Source organism: Triticum urartu, chromosome 7 (assembly GCF_003073215.2).
Source record: "Triticum urartu cultivar G1812 chromosome 7, Tu2.1, whole genome shotgun sequence".
In the NCBI taxonomy this organism is placed as follows: Eukaryota; Viridiplantae; Streptophyta; class Magnoliopsida; order Poales; family Poaceae; genus Triticum; species Triticum urartu.
The window spans coordinates 351239025-351258327 of NC_053028.1; positions in this window are offsets into that span (position 1 = coordinate 351239025).

Genomic DNA, 19303 nt, shown 5'->3' on the forward strand with positions numbered 1-19303 from the left:
TATCCTCCCGAGATGGATTCAGTACAGGAATGACAAAGACGAAACCCAGTTCAACACCTTCCTCGACCATTTATTTATAAGTATGGTTATGTATGGAAACTAATAATATCGTCTTGCTCTGTCCAATACTTTCTAGGTTGCTGATAATGAGACTCCCATAATTTTCAACATATGAGGTTCAAGTTGGATAGCCAAGATGGTGCAACCAGAATCTTGCACCCATGTTTTCAAGTCTACTCTGCGACAGTATCGGTATAACTTGAGGAAAACTCACTTTGAAGGCAAGGCCAATAGTGAACTTGCCCAAACATCTCCAGTGGAAAATATATCTGATGAAGACTGGAGAGGCCTCGTTAAACACTGGTCCGATCCAAAGTATCAGGTACATTATATATATGTAATCAGATCACATGTTGAAGTCCTATTTACGCATGTCCCACACAAATCTATCTTCTTGTAGGTGAACTGTTCAAAGAACAAGGCCAGCTGTACGAAAGTCATACGATAGGATCTCGTAGCTATATTGCACACTGCGAGGCTCTTGTAATTAGCTGTTGTTTTACTCTTTTCGTTGTACCATATTATCATATCTATATTGACTAGTTCCAAATGTAGAGGAAAGCCCACAAGGACCAAAAAGTACCTAAACCAAATGCTGTGGAAATCTTTAAGGACTGTCACACCAGCAAGAAGAAGGGCATGACTACACCAGTCAAAGCCGCTATTGTAAGTCCTTAATCCTCATGCCTTTTAACTACTACTTACTCTGACTTGTGCCTTGAACTTCATGGTTTGCAGCCAATGTCTATTACTATTTTCAATTTTATACACAATTGTCTTAGCGTATCATTGCACCTTACAAGGTTTAAAAGAGAGGAGTGATGTTCCTTTGATCTTGACCTATAATCTAGTTCCGTGCTGGACCTGCCCACACAACGTTACAATTGCCTGTTTGTCTGTTCTCAGTTGTTTTGTGATATGAATGATGTCATATTATGCATACAGTATTATAAACTTCGTCTCTTTATCCTTAGCCCTCAATACAATGTGAAGAAATAGACAATACATTAGCGATGGTACATGGTCATATGTTTGGAACCTGGTTTTATTATGTACTTTCCAATAAAATACAACTATTATTTTACATGGGTTCACCAGAATAAGTTCTGTATATAGACCAAAGCTATTTTGTTTGGTTTTGCTGCCTCCTTAATATCTTCTGTTCTGGTACTACTAATGTAAAACCACAACTTTTTAGCGAGCTATGGAAAAAATGGTGGAACTGCCACCTTCTAAAGGTGGCGAGGCAACTATAACCACAATGTCAGCTCTTGCTGCAGTGGGTCAGCACCTGTCCACTAACAGTGCCAAAAGCACATTCCTGCGTAATAATGGCTTGGTTGTTAAGGCAATCTTGTCCAAACTGCCTCATGATCAAGATATGCAAGCTCAAAAAAATGTTGTATCTGCGCTCCAAACACAAGTCCATTCCTTAACAGAGACCCTTTGTGAAACAAGGAGAGACATTGTTCGATGTTGTCAACATATGCATGGTTTTGAAACCAGACTATCAGACATTTGCTATGTTGTTTAGGAGCCTAGGACAACTGAAGGCGAAGGTTATGGTGCTCCATCGGACAATACAACATTAAAACATAACAGTCATGACAAATGAACTGAGCTTCTGAACTTCTGGTGGTGCATTTATCTGCTAGACTGTTAACTTTTATGCCAACCTTCCTTTTGTTTTATAGTTGTAATTTGTTTTGGTGCAATACAAAATTTGTTCTTAACGTGCAGCCACCAGCTGAAGAAAACAGCAAGCCATTTTTGTATAGGGGTGTTCCCTATATTTGCACTGGTGGCAAACTTTGATGCCCACCGGCTGTAGTTAACATGGGCCTCCTATGGGCCGTAGAAACAATGGGCCTTCTAAGGGCCGTAGAAACAATGGGCCTTCTACGTGGCGTAAAAACAATGGGCCTTATACAGGTCGTAGACACAATGGGCCTTCTATGGGCCGTATCATCAATGGGCCTTCTACAGGTCGTATGATCGGTTGGCCAAACATGGGCCAATGACAGACCACATTATGGCCGTAAATGGGCTAGAGTTGAAATTGTTCATGGGCCGACTATAACGGGCCGTTGTTAATCGGCCGTATTTTGATGATGCTATGAAAACGGCCCAACTTATTAACGGGCCCCAAACGGGCCGACTGTAACCACGGGCTGAATTTGGCCCACAAGCAGAAAATGACAGTAACAGGCCGTAAGTAAATGAATGTGGAAATGATCCCAAGAATAAATGGGCCCCAAGAAGGCCAAAAGATAACATGGGCTGGAAACGGCCCAACGGAATAATGGGACGTTAATGGGCATAAAGTGATACACTGTTCATTATGGTCCAGTTTCACCATGTGCCGTTAATGGATATAAAGTGATACACTGTTCATTGCGGGCCAGTTTTACCACGGGTCGTTAATGGGCCAAGAGTAATAAGGGCCTCATATGGGCCGAAAGACATCATGGGCCATACATGGGCCGGAAGTTAAAATGGACTGGAATTATATTGGACGGCCCAGATGATGCTACTGGGCCTAATTCAGAAAGGCCGTAAATGGGCCCTGGGTTAGCGGGCGGTAAATGGGCTATATGTGAACAGGCCGCTAACAGGCTTGCCATGGGCCGAACTACCACCTTTTGACCAAGTCAAACGGGCCGGCCTTTTCACAGGAATGGGCCTCTATTGGGCCATGCCACGTGTCGACGTATCATAGGCGATTTGGGTCCAATGAGTGGATGACATCTGTGCCAACGATGAGCCGACACGTGTTTCCTCCAGCCAATGATAATTTTACACGTGGAAAATCCCCATTGCTCGGGGCTGTTAACGGGTTATTGGATCCAAAATTGGACCTGATAGCTTAACGGCATTCCGTTATGGTGGATGCCAAGTGTCGGTCATCCTTGACGAAAGCACTTCTATGACGCGCGATTTATCATCATGGAAGTGGACACTTCCGTGATGATAATTTTGGTAATGTCATGGAACACTTCTACGACAGCATAGGTATGACTATCTTGATTCTGTCATAAATTTGTCATGGATGTACATGCATGACAGAAAACGTGACCTACTATGACAAACATGTATCATACAGAAGTGTATTTTTTGTAGTGCTCAATCATCTTGAAAGCTTCAACCTCAGTTGGGGTGAGATGGTTGTAGTAAGGTTGAGAGGAGCCTTCTTCTTCTACTTTCGGTACTTGATCCTTTGAGACCCCCTTGATCTTGTCACCTTCCTTGATTTCCCTGATTTCCTCTCGCTTCGTCTATATCTTCATTAGCCAAGCATCGCCGTCTGTGTTGTTGGAGGAGGGGGACGACATGATGCCTGGCCTTCAAAACTCTGGCAGAAAACAGCTCGGAACAAGAAGAGGAGATATTTGCGTGGTACGGTCGTCAAAACTTTCGGGAGATTATATAATGAATTTTTAGCGACCAAAAGAAGTATCATGCAAGAAATCAGAGTCCGGAGGTCACACGAGGTGCCCACGAGGCAGGGGCGCCCCAGGGGGTAGGGTGCCCCCTCCACCCTCGTGGACACTGTCGGATTTCGGGTTCCGGCAAACCCTTGAGGTTCGAACACTGGGGTGCGCGCGGAGATCTCTCCCCTGCCGATCTACATCCGATCCTCTCGTGCGAACTAAGATGAAAATGATGAACAACACAAGAGACACGAGGTTTATATTGGTTCGGGCCACCATTGTGGTGTAATACCCTACTCCAGTGTGTGGTGTGATGGATTGCCTCTGGGGCTGATGATGGACAGTACAAGGGGAGAGAAGCCTCGCGAGGGGCGTTCTTGAGCTGATGCGGTGTGTTCTACTTAGTCTCTACTAGGTTTCTCTCTTCTTCTCTCTTCTCTCTCTGCTGTTGCCCCCTTTTTTCTCTCTTCCTCTTTGTGGAGGCTAGCTCTATTTATAGAGGCCCTTGGCCTCTCCCCGAATAATTGAGCGGGAAGGGCGCCAACAATTGGCCATTTTGAAGGGGAACATCTAGTACAAGTTATCCTGACCAAAGGTGGTCTTCGGCTGCCAAAAGCACTGGTGATGACGCCGTCTTGGGCTCCACGGTGACCTCCGTCTGGCCGTCCAGCTGGTCTTGGTCTCGTTGCACCGGAATGGTAACCTTTGCCTGTGCTTGCCCCCTTTGCACCAAAGGGGAAACAAGGACCCTGCGTAGGCCGGCGCCCGCCTGGCCTTGATCGTCATGGCTTGCGTCATGGGATCCTCGCGAGGTACCCTTGCATTGATCTCTCCGCCTCCTTGCGAGCCTGCCTGATGAGGCCGCTCTTGAGGAAGCTTCCTGTCGTCCGCCCCGCAATGCTTGGCCCCTCGTGAGGGTCTTGAGCTTGGGCTGATGAAGATGGGCCGCGCTGGACCCTCACCTGAGCCACGCCGTAGGCCGCAGGCAGGCAAGTCTGGGGAACCCCGTTCCCGGAACGCCGACAGTAGCCCCGGGGCCCAAGGCGCGCGCGGGCTTGGCTTAGCAGAGATGCAAAGGGGCAAGCGCGAAGCGCCGCGGGCCCAAACAGCCTGCAGCCTTGGGTGCCGCGTGGCGGTTGATTCGATGTGGGCGTCTGCACTTCCCATGACGCCTTGCTACGCGCCTGGCTAAGCGGGCCCGTAGTTGTACACAGTTGTTCCTCCTTTGGTTGCGCGCTCGCCTCCTACCTTTCCTTCTTCTCCGAGCTCCAACCTCCGCCGCCAATCCGGCTCGAGCTCTTCCCCTTCCCCAGCGCCATGGCGCCAACGAAGAAGGGAAGGGGGAAGAAGCCTGCGCCTTCGTCCTGCGCACCTCCAGCGGCGGCCCCCGCTGTCGATCGGTCAATCATACTCAACCCGGAAGCCTTGGACAAGGTCCACTCCGCCCTTGCTTCCATCTTCAACGATTGCGGCCGGCCCACAGTTTGGCCCGCATCCTGTGCCTTTCTTGCTAGGACCGTCACGGAGGTTCGATTCTTCGCCGATGCCTTATGGGCGGGTCTGATTCCCCCCTTTTCTGCTTTCTTCAATGCTGTGCTCTCCCATTATCAGATCCACATGATGCACTCCAGGCCGGAGTCCATTACCCTTTTGGCTGTCTTTGCTTTCGTGTGCGAGGCGATGATAGGCATCCCTCCTTCTATTGCCCTACCGCGCCACTTCTTTTCTCTGCGCCTGAGTGATCCCACCCAGTGCTCGGGGTGTGTAACCTTCTTCGCCGTGCCTGAGACGGCTGCTTCAGGGATTGACTTCGGCCTTCCGCCTTCTCAGGTCAGGTTCAGAGAGCGATGGCGGTACGTGGACATCGGGGTGCCCAGCCCCTTGCTCTCGCACCCGACCTTGCCTGCCGTTCCCAACCCAGGCTGGGGTCATGAACTGCTCGCGAGCCCCCGGCTCGCTTTCGTCTGGCGCCGCTTCGAAAGTTTGAGGGCGCACAATGTGACAGCGCCCAAGGTGGTGAGGAAGTTCCTTCTGTGTCGCGTTGCTCCTCTCCAGCGCCACTCTCACTGGATGTGGGACTTTGCGGGGCGCGGAGACCGCATGCGGCTTCAGGAGGAGGATTTGGCGCCTGAAGTGCTGCGGACGGTGCTTTGGGTCTTGACTGGTGATCCTTCCCTAGGCAGCCTACGGAGCAGTGGCGTCCTTCTGTACCTTTGTTCCGGCAGGGCTGATTTCGTGAAGCAGATGCCCAGCTTCGACGAGTGGGGGTTGCGCCCGACTGGCCTCACGGGGCCACGCGAGAACCCAGTTGTCGTGGTTGTTCCCCCCACCGCCCACAGCGGTCCCTCCTCAGGCGACAGAGCGGGGAGAGAGCCGACGGGAGCTGAGGTGGCTGATGTCGAGGTGGTAGCACCGCGTGAAGCCTCGGAGGTGTTGTCTCCCGAGGCCCGCCCTGGGGCGGCGGTTGATGCAGGGTTTCGGCCTTCGGCTCCTGAGGCCGGAGCTCCCGAGCCCCCAGCCGTTCTTCGCGAGGCGACGCCCGACGGTGCCCCCAAAGCTGACTCCTCCTGCACCGACAATCCTGAGGCTTCTTCTGCGCCCCAGGCCGACCCCCGCCCCAGGCGCTTGGGTCGGTTTCGTGTAGACTTCGAGGCCCTTCGCAAGAGGAAGGAGGCCTCAGGCGGCAGCGACCGCCCTTGCCTCTTGTTGAAGCGCAGGAAGTACTTTGCCATGGACGAGTAAGCCTTCTTCTTTCCCTGCTCATTTGCTCTGTTATCCTTGTATCTGATTGTGGCCCTTCAGGTCCCACCTTGCTGAGTCCGCCGAGTCGACCCAGGAGCCGGCCCCCGCAGCTTCCCCCCCTTTGCTGGCTCCGGGTCCGCCGAGCTCGGGTGGATCCCTCACTGCTGGACCGGTTGGTGGGGTGATCTGCTCCATAGGGCGCCTCGGGCTTGCTCGCCCGATGCCCTTTCTTCGCGAGTCTTCTTGGGGCACGTCAGGCTTGCCCCGCGCCCCTTCTCTGGTCATAGAAGGCGAATGGCTGAGGTCTGTCCTTGGCTCCTCCTCCATGGGTGGATCAACGCCGGGCCGGACTCTCAGGGCGGTCCATCCGGCGATGGCTGGGGCGGCAACCCCCTGCCCCACGCCTGGAGGGCGCTTACCGCCTCGGGGCCCTCTGCATGCTCCAGCAGAAGAGGGTGATGTGGAATATGTGCTCAGGCGCGCTCAGGAGCATCGTGCCCTTCGTGAAGAGTTCCTCCAGGGGGCGGCGGACGCGATGAACCGGGTCGGAGCAAAGCTTGCTGCCGAGGATGCGCGCCTCGAGGCTGAAGGCCTGCGCCTTGCTGAGGAGAGGCGCAAGCTGAAGGTCGCCATTGCCCTCGCGTGTCATCAACGTGACCTTGACAACGCGAAGGCCTAAGCATCACTAGCGGCTTCACGGGAGGCCTGCTCCCGGGCCGTTGAGGAGGCACGTGAGGCAAACCGACGACGCAAGGATGCGGAGGAGCGCGTATGGGAGCTCCAAGCCTAGAGCAACTCACTGGAGCAGCAAATAGAGCTGTGCCATGTGGCCCTTGGGTCGATGCAGGGGGCCGCCGTCGACCGGGCGGAGCTCCAGAGGCGCGAGGAGGCCCTGACGCTCGAGGCCGCCGAGCACAGCCTTGACCTGGAGCGGTTGGAGACGAGGGAGCGCCTGGCGGCCCAGGCGGAGGACGACGTTGCGGCGCGTGAAGCCTGGGTCCAGGAAGAGGTCGACCGTCGTGTGGCGGGAGCTCACTCGGTCCTCGAGCGCAAATATGAGGCGAGGTTGATGTTGATCGGGGCCGAGGCTGAGGGCAGGACAGCAGCCATCAAGGCCAAGTTGGTTGAAGAGACGTGGCATGCGGATTCCTCCGCAGCCGCCCTTGGTGCGGCACAGGCGGAGCTGTCCTCTTCCTAGGCGGAGCTGCTTCTTCTTCAACGGAGGGTCGATGACGCCAAGGCCATCACGTGCCAGAACGAGGACGAGATCCGCCAGCGGCGGGGTCTGGAGCGCAAGCATGCTCCCATGCTTCAGACGCTCAGGGTGAGGGCCAACTCAGCCTTAGGCGAGATTTGCGAGGCTGCCGCTAAGGAGCCGCACAAGGCCAACTACGCAGGCAATATTCGGTTCTTCACTGACGTGGTGACGCTTCTGGAGGATCGTTCCGAGAGAGCCCGCGGGCTTGTTGAGGAGAGGAGCCTAGCCCTGCTCAGGCGTGTCTTCTCCTGTGTCTTCAGCCATTTGCAGGAGATGGACCCCCACTTTGACTTTGACGCTGCCATCGCGCCTGTGCCCATAGCTGTCCGAGGCGACCTGGCGCAGTGGGTGGAGAACAATGTGGACGCCCTCGTCAGGGCCTTCGCGTCTAATGACGATGGTGTGGTCGTGGGCGCTGATGAAGGCGGTGTTATAGGTGAGCCTGGCGCTGACGGAAATGCAGGTGGTGGGGGCGACAACGTCAGTGATGCCAGTGACGCTTCCGAGGATGCCCCAGAAGACCCGGTGAGCGATATGTCCGACTGACCGCATGTCTCTGCAGTTTATCCTGCATGAAGAAGACTCGGGCTTGGCCCTGAAGAATATAAGAGCATTTTGGGAGGGGAGGCCCCTCATGTAAAGATTTGTAATCCGTACTCTGGTAAGCACAACATTATGCGTGAGTTTAGTCGCTAGCCCAGTGATGGTTCGGTTGATTCGTTTACCTTCTGGCCCTGGCGTGCCCTAAGCGGGTGTGGACCTCGATTAACCTGCTGATCCTGTGATGAGGACCTCCGGAGAGGGTGTGGAGATAGTGGTCCTGGCTGTAGGCGTGCCTGGCCCAGCCCGGCTCACGAGGGGCTCGTGAGGGGGGGCAGCTGATGCTAGCTTGGGGCGTAAATCCGAAACCAGAACGCGAGAGATTTCTTGAACGAGACTAAACACCCCCTCCCCGAATGCACGCAAGCTTCGAACTCAAATCCAACTTAAATCCAAACCGAAGAAACTTGCTGACAAGGAAGAAGCAAAAAGGCAGAAAGGTAGAAGAAAAGCAAAAAGGCCGCGTCCGGCACCTAGTCTAGTCTTCGACGTCTTCTCACCAGCGCGGAGCTAAGTGCTGCCACTAGGCGTGGGCGGGAGCCCCAGGGCCTGAGGCCGGCGCTCCTAAGACTCCGGGGCGTGTACAACCCCACTCATTATTATGTGAGAGTGTCACGGGGTGGCGAGCTTCACAGGCACTGTGCCTTCTTCATAGGTGCCGGCCTTGCTTCATATCGCCAGACGAGGGCCCCGCCTTGCGCCTCACTCTGCCGCCATTGACGGTGACCGGAAACCAAGGATGACGCCAATGGGGTAGAGCGGTCGCCAGCGGTTCCCCCGACGACCACGGGTCCTCCGTCGGGGGCAGGCCATGGGGCACCTCCCCGGCAGAGGGCCTACCTCCTGAGAACACCTTGACCCGACCACCGTGAGGGTGAGCCCAGATCTCGGCCACTTTCCTGCAGCCCCCTGCACCCTCCTCCTGAGGGATAAGAGGCTGCAGCGTTGGGGCAGCCATCCGTTGCGGCGACCTATACCTCCTGCGACCCATGGTTAGCGTAAGCTTGCTCCTGAGGGATGAGTGGTACCCGATAGTTGCTGCTGTCGGTGTGATTGTCGATGCTCTCTTGAGGTTCCTGAAAGAGCTCGGCTTCCGGCGCCTCCACGTCCTAGCCGGGCCCGAGGAACGAGTCGTGACCTTCTTCCAGCTCGCGCCCTTGATCCACCATGCGGGGTACATAGGCCTCCGGGGCGACCACCTCGTGGACCTTGCTGTAGCGCCCCGTATGCCACGCAGTCTGGCTTGGGGTGTCGCCTTGTATATGATGACGCGGTGGTCCGCCGAGGCCAAAGGCCGCAGCGCGCATCCCTTCGCTGGCCTGGGGAAGGGCCGGCGCGATCAGCCGCCCGGTGCTGGCGGAGGTGTTGGCGCTGGACCGGCCCTGGGGCCCGCCTGAAATCGCGTGGGCACACATAATGTCGTCGTGCGACCTGTCCTGGATCTGGGGCGGTAGCTGGATGCAGAAAGGGTGCGCTCCTGAGGTGGCGGCGTCCAGGAGCTCGGCCACTCGCTCCAACAACATGTCGCGGCCGCCTTCCAGCAAGCGGCACCGTAGTAGCTCTCGGGCCACCGTGAGCGCGGCCCTGGAGTTCGCCTACTCTCGTCGGGTGTATGGCGCCGTGGCAGCGGCGTGGTCCGGGGCCCTTGCTGCGGCCCGCACCTGCCGTGGCGTGAGGGCAGGCGGCGTCTAGCCGCGTCACCGTGTCCCGTAGCGCCCTGCGGAGCGCGAGCTGCCTGAGGCGCAAGGTTGAGGTCGCCCTGAGACGGCGACACAGCGTGGGCGGGCCACGCTGCCCAGTGGTCGGCGTTGGCAGCCGGGTTGCTTGACATCTGGGTGGCGAAGCGGCGGAACGCGACGCGGAGGAAGAAGGACTCGGGCGCACCCCTACCTGGCGCGCCAAATGTCGGATTTCGGGTTCCGGCAGACCCTTGAGGTTCGAACACTGGGTGCCCGCGGAGATCTCTCCCCTACCGATCTACGTCTGATCCTCTCGTGCGAACTAAGATGAAAATGATGAACAACACAAGAGACACGAGGTTTATACTGGTTCGGGCCACCGTTGTGGTGTAATACCCTACTCCAGTGTGTGGTGTGATGGATTGTCTCTGGGGCTGATGATGGACAGTACAAGGGGAGAACAGCCACGCGAGGGGCGTTCTTGAGCTGATGCGGTGTGTTCTACTTAGTCTCTACTGGGTTTCTCTCTTCTTCTCTCTTCTCTCTCTGCTGCTGCCCCCTTTTTTCTCTCTTCCTCTTTGTGGAGGCTAGCTCTATTTATAGAGGCCCTGGGCCTCTCCCCGAATAATTGAGCGGGAAGGGCGCCAACAATTGGCCATTTTGAAGGGGAACATCTAGTACAAGTTATCCTGACCAAAGGTGGTCTTTGGCTGCAAAAAGCACTGGTGATGATGCCGTCTTGGGCTCCACGGTGACCTCCGTCCGCCCGTCCAGCTGGTCTTGGTCTCGTTGCACCGGAATGGTAACCTTTTCCTGATACCTTGGCCTGTGCTTGCCCCCTTTGCACCAAAGGGGAAACAAGGACCCTGCGCAGGCCGGCGCCCGCCTGGCGCCCTCCCGCCTTGATCGTCATGGCTTGCGTCATGGGATCCTCGCGAGGTACCCTTGCATTGATCTCTCCGCCTCCTCGCGAGCCTGCCTGATGAGGCCGCCCTTGAGGAAGCTTCCTGATGTCCGCCCCACGAGGCTTGGCCCCTCGCGAGGGTCTTGAGCTTGGGCTGATGAAGATGGGCCGCGCTAGGCCGCCACTTGAGCCACGCCGTAGGCCGCAGGCAGGCAAGTCTGGGGACCCCCGTTCCCAGAACGCTGACAGATGCCTCGTGTCCTTTCGAGACTGCTTCTTATTTTCCTATTTTCTTCTTTATTCCAAAACAAATAAAAAATGCTATTAGAATTGTTTTGGAGTCAGTTTACTTACCGTACCACATACCTATTCCTTTTCGCAGTCTGAAACGTTCTGGAAAGTGTCCCTTATGTACTCCTCTGGGGTTACGGTGTCAATAACATTGGTTCCAACATTTATGGTATCACCTGAGATATAATGTTTGATTCTTTGACCGTTCACCACCCTCGGATTTGTGTCTTCGAAGTTGTTGATTTTTATGGCACCGGAATGATAGACCTCCTCGATAACGTAAGGACCTTCCCATTTAGAGATGAGTTTTCCTGCAAAAAATCTTAAACGATAGTTGTATAACAGAACATAATCACCTACATTAAACTCACACTTTTCTATCATTTTGTCATGCCATCTTTTAACCTTTTCTTTAAACAGTTTGGCATTCTCATAGGCCTGGGTTCTCCACTCATCAAGTGAGCTAATGTCAAATAATCTCTTCTCAACGGCAAGTTTGAAATCATAATTGAGCTCTTTAATGGCCCAATATGCCTTATGCTCTAGTTCGAGAGGTAAGTGACATTCTTTTCCATAAACCATTTTATACGGAGACAGTTCTATAGGACCATAATGCATCATCAAGTTTCTTGGACCAATTCTTTCTAGATCTATTAACAGTCTTTTGCAAAATTAATTTCAACTCTCTATTACTCAGTTCTACTTGACCACTACACTGTGGGTGGTATGGAGATGCAATTCTATGATTAACATCATACTTAGCAAGCATTTTACGAAAAGCACCATGAATAAAATGTGAACCACCATCAGTCATTAAGTATCTAGGGACTCCAAACCTCAGAAACATAACTTCTTTAAGCATCTTAATAGAGGTGTTATGATGAGCACTACTAGTTGGAATAGCTTCTACCCACTTAGTAACATAATCAACAACAACTAAAATATGTGTATACCCATTAGAGGAAGGAAACGGTCCCATATAATCAAAGCCCCAAACATCAAATGATTCAATAACAAGTGAATAGTTCATAGGAATTTCTTGACGTCTACTAATATTACCAATTCTTTGACATTCATCACAAGAGAAGACAAACTTACGGGCATCTTTGAAGAGAGTAGGCCAATAAAAACCGGATTGCAATACCTTATGTGCAGTTCTATCTCCAGCGTGGTGTCCTCCGTAAGCCACAGAGTGACACTTGCGAAGGATCTGTTCCTATTCATGATCAGGTACACAACGTCTAAAAACACCATCTACTCCTTCTTTATAAAGGTGTGGATCATCCCAGAAGTAATGTCTTAAATCATAGAAAAACATTTTCTTTTGCTGGTATGTGAAACTAGGTGGTATAAATTTAGCAACAATGTAATTAGCATAATCAGCATACCATGGAGCAGTACGAGAAGCCTTTATGACAGCTAATTGTTCATCGGGAAAGCTATCATCTATAGGTAGTGGGTCATAAAGAACATTCTCTAACCTAGCAAACTTGTCTACAACGGGGTTCTCAGCTCCCTTTCTATCAATAATATGCAAATCAAATTCTTGTAGCAAGAGAACCCATCTAATAAGTCTAGGTTTAGCATCTTTCTTTTCCATAAGATATTTAATAGCAACATGATCAGTGTGAATAGTTACTTTAGAATCAACAATATAAGTTCTGAAGTTATCACAAGCAAATACAACTTCTAAAAATTCTTTTTCAGTAGTAGCATAATTTCTCTGGGCACTGTCTAGAGTTTTACTAGCATATTGGATAAAATTTAATTTCTTATCAACTCTTTGTCCTAGAACTGCACCTACAACATAATCACTAGCATCACACATAATTTCAAAGGGTAAATACCAATCAGGTGGATGAACAATAGGTGCAGAAATCAAGTCTTTCTTAAGTATTTCAAATGCTTCTACAAAATCATCATCAAAGACAAAAGGAACATCTTTTTGTAATAGATTATTCAGAGGCCTAGAAATTGTTGAGAAGTCTTTAATGAACCTCCTATAAAAACCGGCATGACCAAGGAAATTTCGTATACCTTTAATGTCCTTAGGACATGACATCTTTTCAATAGCATCAACTTTAGCCTTATCAACTTCAGTACCTCTTTTAGAAACTTTATGCCCCAAGACAATACCTTCATTAACGTAAAGTGGCACTTCTCCCAATTCAAGACAAGATTAGTTTCTTCACATATCTGCAAAACTCGCTCAAGGTTGCTTAAGCAATCATGAAAAAAAGATTCGTAAATGGAGAAATCATCCATGAAAACCTCAACAATATTTTCACAAAAGTCGGAGAATATAGCAGTCATACATCTTTGAAAGGTAGCAGGTGCATTATATAAACAAAAAGGCATACGTCTATAAGCAAAGGTACCGAAAGGGCGAGTAAAAGTGGTATTTTCCTGATCCTCTTTCGACACAGGTATTTGAGAGAAACCAGAATAACCATCTAGAAAGAAAAAATGTGTATGTTTGGATAATCTTTCTAGCATTTGATCAATAAAAGGTAAAGGGTAATGATCCTTTCTAGTAGCTTTATTTAATTTGCGTAAATCAATTACCATTCTATAACCTATAACAATTCTTTGTGGGATCAATTCGTCTTTATCATTAGGAATAACAGTAATACCTCCCTTCTTAGGGACACAATGGACATGACTTACCCACTAACTATCAGCAACATGATAAATTATACGTGCCTCCAGAAGCTTTTGTATTTCATTTCTTACCAATTCTTTCATCTTACGATTTAACCGTCGTTGGTGATCAACAACCGGCTTAGCGTCTTTCTCCAATTTTATTTTGTGCTGGCATAGAGTGGGACTAATGCCCTTAAGATCACCAAGAGTATATCCAATAGTAGCACGGTGCTTCTTCAGATTTTTCAATAATCTCTCTTCTTCCTGCTCTGAAAGGTTAGCACTAATAATAACAGGATATATCTTCTTTTCATCAAGATAAGCATATTTGAGAGTATCAGGTAACGGTTTAAGCTCAAACAAGGGATCACCCTTGGGTAGAGGAGGATCCCCTAGAATTTCAACAGGCAAATTTTGCTTCAAAATAGGTCCCTGTTTAATGAATACTTCATCTATTTCCCTTCTTTCATTCATAAACATATCATTTTCATGGTCTAGCAAATATTGTTCTAAAGGATCATTAGGAGGCATGGCAATAGAAGCAAGACCAATAATTTCATCTTTACTAGGAAATTCTTTATTATGGGGTTGTCTATGAAATTTAGCAAAATTAAAATCATGAGACATATCCCCTAAACCAATAGAAACAATATCCTTTTGCAGTCTATCTTAGCATTAACAGTATTCAAGAAGGGTCTACCAAATATAATGGGGTAAAAGTCATCTTGTGGGGAACCAAGAAAAAGAAAATCAGTAGGATATTTAATTTTCCCACACAAGACTTCAACATCTCTAACAATCCCAATTGGTGAAATAGTATCTCCATCGGCAAGCTTAATAGTAACATCAATATCTTCTATCTCAGTAGGTGCAATATCATGCATAATTTATTTGTATAAGGAATGAGGTATTGCACTCGCACTAGCACCCATATCACATAAGCCATGATAGCAATGATCTCCTATTTTAACAGAAACAATAGGCATGCCTACAACAGGTCTATGTTTATCTTTAGTATTGGGTCTAGCAATTCTAGCAACTTCATCACAGAAGTAAATAACATGCCCATCAATATTATCGACCAAGAGATATTTAACCACAGCAGTACTAGGTTCAACTTTAATTTGCTCAGGGGGTGTAGGTGTTCTAGCATTACTCTTACGAACCACAGTTGAAGCTTTAGCATGATCCTTTATTCTAACAAGGAAAGGTGGTTTCTCAATATAAGCAGTAGGAACAGTAGGATCAACATTATAAGTGATAGTATTTTCTTCAACTTTAATAGGTTCAACTACTTTTACTTCAATGGGAGGATGATATTTAAACCACTTATCCTTAGGGAGATCAGCATGAGTAGCAAATGATTCACAGAAAGAAGCTACTATCTCAGAGTCAAGTCCATATTTAGTGCTAAATTCACGAAAAGCATCGGTATCCATAAAAGATTTAACACAATCAAACTTAGGTGTTATACCTGACTCCTTACCTTCGTCGAGTTCCCAATCTTCAGAGTTGCGTTTACTTCTTTCCAATAAATCCCATTTGAATTCAATAGTCTTCATCATAAAAGAACCAGTACAAGAAGTATCGAGCATGGAGCGATTATTGAGAGAAAGCCGAGCATAAATTTTTTAAATAACAATTTCTCTTGAGAGCTCGTGATTGGGGAATAAATATAACATTGACTTAAGCCTCCCCCAAGCTTGAGCGATACTTTCTCCTTCGTGAGGCCAAAAATTATATATATAATTATGATCATGATGAACCAGATGCATAGGATACAACTTCTTATGAAATTCCAATTTCAATTGGTTGTAGTTCCATGATCCAATATCATCACATAGCCTAAACCATGTCAATGTCTTTCCCTTCAAAGATAAAGGGAAGACCTTCTTCTTGATAACATCCTCGGGCATACCTGCAAGCTTAAATAATCCACAAACTTCATCCACATAGATCAGGTGCATATCGGGATGTAATGTTCCATCTCCTGTAAAAGGATTAGCTAGCAGTTTGTCTATCATACCCGAAGGAATTTCAAAGTAAACATTTTTAGTAGGTTCAATAGGTTGAGGAGCAACTCTTTGCTCTACTGGTCGGGGTGAAGATACCCCGAACAAGCCCCTCAAAGGATTATTTTCCATAGTAACAAGCGATAGTAAATTTCAGCACACTATATAAATTTTTCCTTACCAAATTCCACCTACCAAAGGGGCTTCACTCCGCGGCAACGGTGCCAGAAAAGATCTAGATGACCCACAAGTATAGGGGATCTATCGTAGTCCTTTCAATAAGTAAGAGTTTCGAACCCAACGAGGAGCAGAAGGAAATGACAAGCGGTTTTCAGTATGGTATTCTCTACAAGCACTAAAATTATCGGTAACAGATAGTTTTGTCATAAGGTAATTCATAACGTGTAACAAGTAATAAAAGTAAACAAGGTGCAGCAAGGTGGCCCATTCCTTTTTGTAGCAAAGGACAAGCCTGGACAAACTCTGATATAAAGGAAAGCGCTCCCGAGGACACATGGGAATTATCGTCAACCTAGTTTTCATCATGCTCATATGATTTGCCTTCGTTACTTTGATAATTTGATATGTGGGTGGACCGGTGCATGGGTACTGCCCTTCCTTGGACAATCATCACACTTATGATTAACCCCCCTCGCAAGCATCCGCAACTACAAAAGAAGAATTAAGGTAAACCTAACCATAGCATGAAACATATGGATCCAAATCAGCCCCTTACGAAAGCAACGCATAAACTAGGGTTTAAGCTTCTGTCACTCTAGCAACCAATCATCTACTTACTTCCCAATGCCTTCCCATAGGCCCAAACAAGTGGCATGTAGTAGATGTTCACATAACACCACTAGAGGAATGACAACATACATTTCATCAAAATATCGAACGAATACCAAATTCACATCACTACTTATAGCAAGACTTGTCACATGTCCTCAGGAACAAACGTAACTACACACAAATCATATTCATGTTCATAATCAGAGGGGTTTTAATATGCATAAAGGATTTGAACATATAATATTCCACCGAATAAACCAACTAGCATCAACTACAAGGAGTAATCAACACTACTAGCAACCCACAAGTACCAATCTAAGGTTTTGAGACAAAGATCGGATACAAGAGATGAACTAGGGTTTGAGAGGAGATGGTGCTGATGAAGATTTTGAATGAGATTGACCCCCTCCCGATGAGAGGATCGATGGTGATGACAATGGTGACGATTTCCCCCTCCCGGAGGGATGTTTCCCCGGTAGAATAGCTCCGCCGGAGCCCTAGATTGGTTACGCCAAGGTTCCACCTTGAGACGGCGGCGCTTCATCCCAAAAAAAAAATTTATGATTTTTGCCAGGGCGAAAGACACCTTATACTAGAAGATGGGCATCGGAGGCCTGCCAGGTGGCCCGCGAGGCAGGGGGCGCGCCCGGGGGGTAGGGCGCGCCGCCCACCCTTGTGGACGGTGGCTGGCTCCCCTCCGGTGCTTTCTTCACCCAATATTTTTATTATATTCCAAAACTGACTTTCATGGAGTTTCAGGACTTTTGGAGTTGGGCAGAATAGGTCTCTAATATTTGCTCCTTTTCCAGTCCAAAATTCCAGCTGCCGGCATTCTCCCTCTTCATGTAAACCTTGTAAAATAAGAGAGAAAAGGCATAAGAATTGTGACATAAGGTGTAATAACAGCCCATAATGCAATAAATATCGATATAAAAGCATGATGCAAAATGGATGTATCACCTACCCAGGCCTTAGCCTCAAGCGATGGCATCTTAACATCACACGTAGCATTATCAAGCAGCATCAACTTGCACAAGGCGAGGCTTCCGTCGTCCCCGCGCCAGCGAGCACCGTCATGGCGAAGAAGATAGGGGAGATCAGACTGCTCCTAAACCCTTGGTTTCTTTGTAATGATGTTATTTGTTGAGTCAAGAATGATCGTGAACGAACCTGCCATGCTAGCCGTGGTGATGATGTCACACCGATCAATGAGTTCCTCCACCACGTCATCTTTCAGATCGGGGCAAGAATAATGGGGTCGTTTCCTGCCTGTTCCCTCCATCGAGAACATGAACAATGGAAGAAAGAAGAGTCAAGGCAAATGGAGGGAGGAAGAGTGTGGGACAACAGTTCCAAATCAAGAGGGAAAGGCGAAGAGGCAGTGGAGAGTTGCCACGGTACATGAAGAGGCTAGTGGGGAGCGGACGGTCACCTTGGTATAGAAAGAGGCGCCCTGGCCTACATAGACGTCCATTCGGGAATTATACAAAAGGAGACTCACGTCGTCTCACTAACATGTTGGAACGAGACCACATGTCAACGAAACATGGTGTTTCATTTCTCGTGCAAAATGCGATCTGGCAGCGTTGGCCTGAGGTGCCGCATTATTTCTCGACTTTATTTCTTAATGGCGTGCCCTTCGGTTTTAATGCACAGCTAATTGGTATTGTATGCAAAGAAAATATAACACTACTGTAGGATGCTGCTAACGCGACACTATGATCAGAGACCCTTTGAGAAACTGTGTGTGATGCAGTAATCGCAAACGGTGGTGTATGAAAACCGTCAAAAAAGGTGCAAAACATTTGCGATGGAGGATGCATCAAACACGGTTCAGATTTTAGTTGCGTGTGTGATTCAGGCCACACGGTTAACCCATTTGAACTGTTTGTGATGATGCAGAACAACAGAAACGGGCAGCCATATCAATGTGTGTGCGATATACAACATATAGTTCGCTCCGATGAACCGTTTGCTATTTGGGAGTGCAACATAAATGGTTAGCCACAACAAGGTGTGTGTGATATAGGGCATACGGTTCACTCGGATGAACTGTTTTCGATTAGCGAACGCAACAGAAATGGTTCAACTTAACAAGATGTGTGTGATACGTGGCAAACAGCTGACTCGGTTGAAATGTTTGCGGTGAGAATTTACAACACATACGGTAAATACAGTTAGTTCATGTGCGATTCTGTGTGTACAAAAAACTTTGAAAAATTCAAACTAGTTGCTTGCGGTGGTTAGGAGTATCGCGCACGGCCGCAAGGGTGCTATGCTGATCATGGAGTCCGAGAAGACCATCGTCGGAAGGCCGCCAACTCAGCCTTTTAGCTTATATTTTATTATAATTGTATGCATATGTAGGTCATGAGTGTTCTGACCTTACCGCATTTGACATTTTAAATTATCCTGAATATGTAAGACAATTATTAAGAATTATTCACAGTTGCCATTGTAACTTTGCCTCAACGGCGAGCAGAGCGCACGCGGGGACGACAGAGCGGAGCATGCTGCGGCCGCCTCAACGGCGAGCAACCACGTGGTCAACCTTCTGCCATCAATAAATTTTGACCTTGTTTCTCATCACATTGCTAATTACAATGCAATAAGTAATTGCAAATCTGTTCACACCTCTCAAACTAATATGTGTTCACACTTAGCATCAGGCTATAAAAATTACCCACTCGAAAATTACTTCATAGTTCCTCTCCTCATCACCCACAAAACTGGTTTTCTCTGTCAAGTCGTTCCACCATGACCGGTAGGAGAAGTTTAGGGTGGACATATAACTAGGCAGCAAAGACTAAGGCCACGGAAGCACTAGAGAGGTCCCATTGTGAAGCCACAGCCGCAACAGAGATGTCCGGGCACGCCGCGGAGCCCTCGAA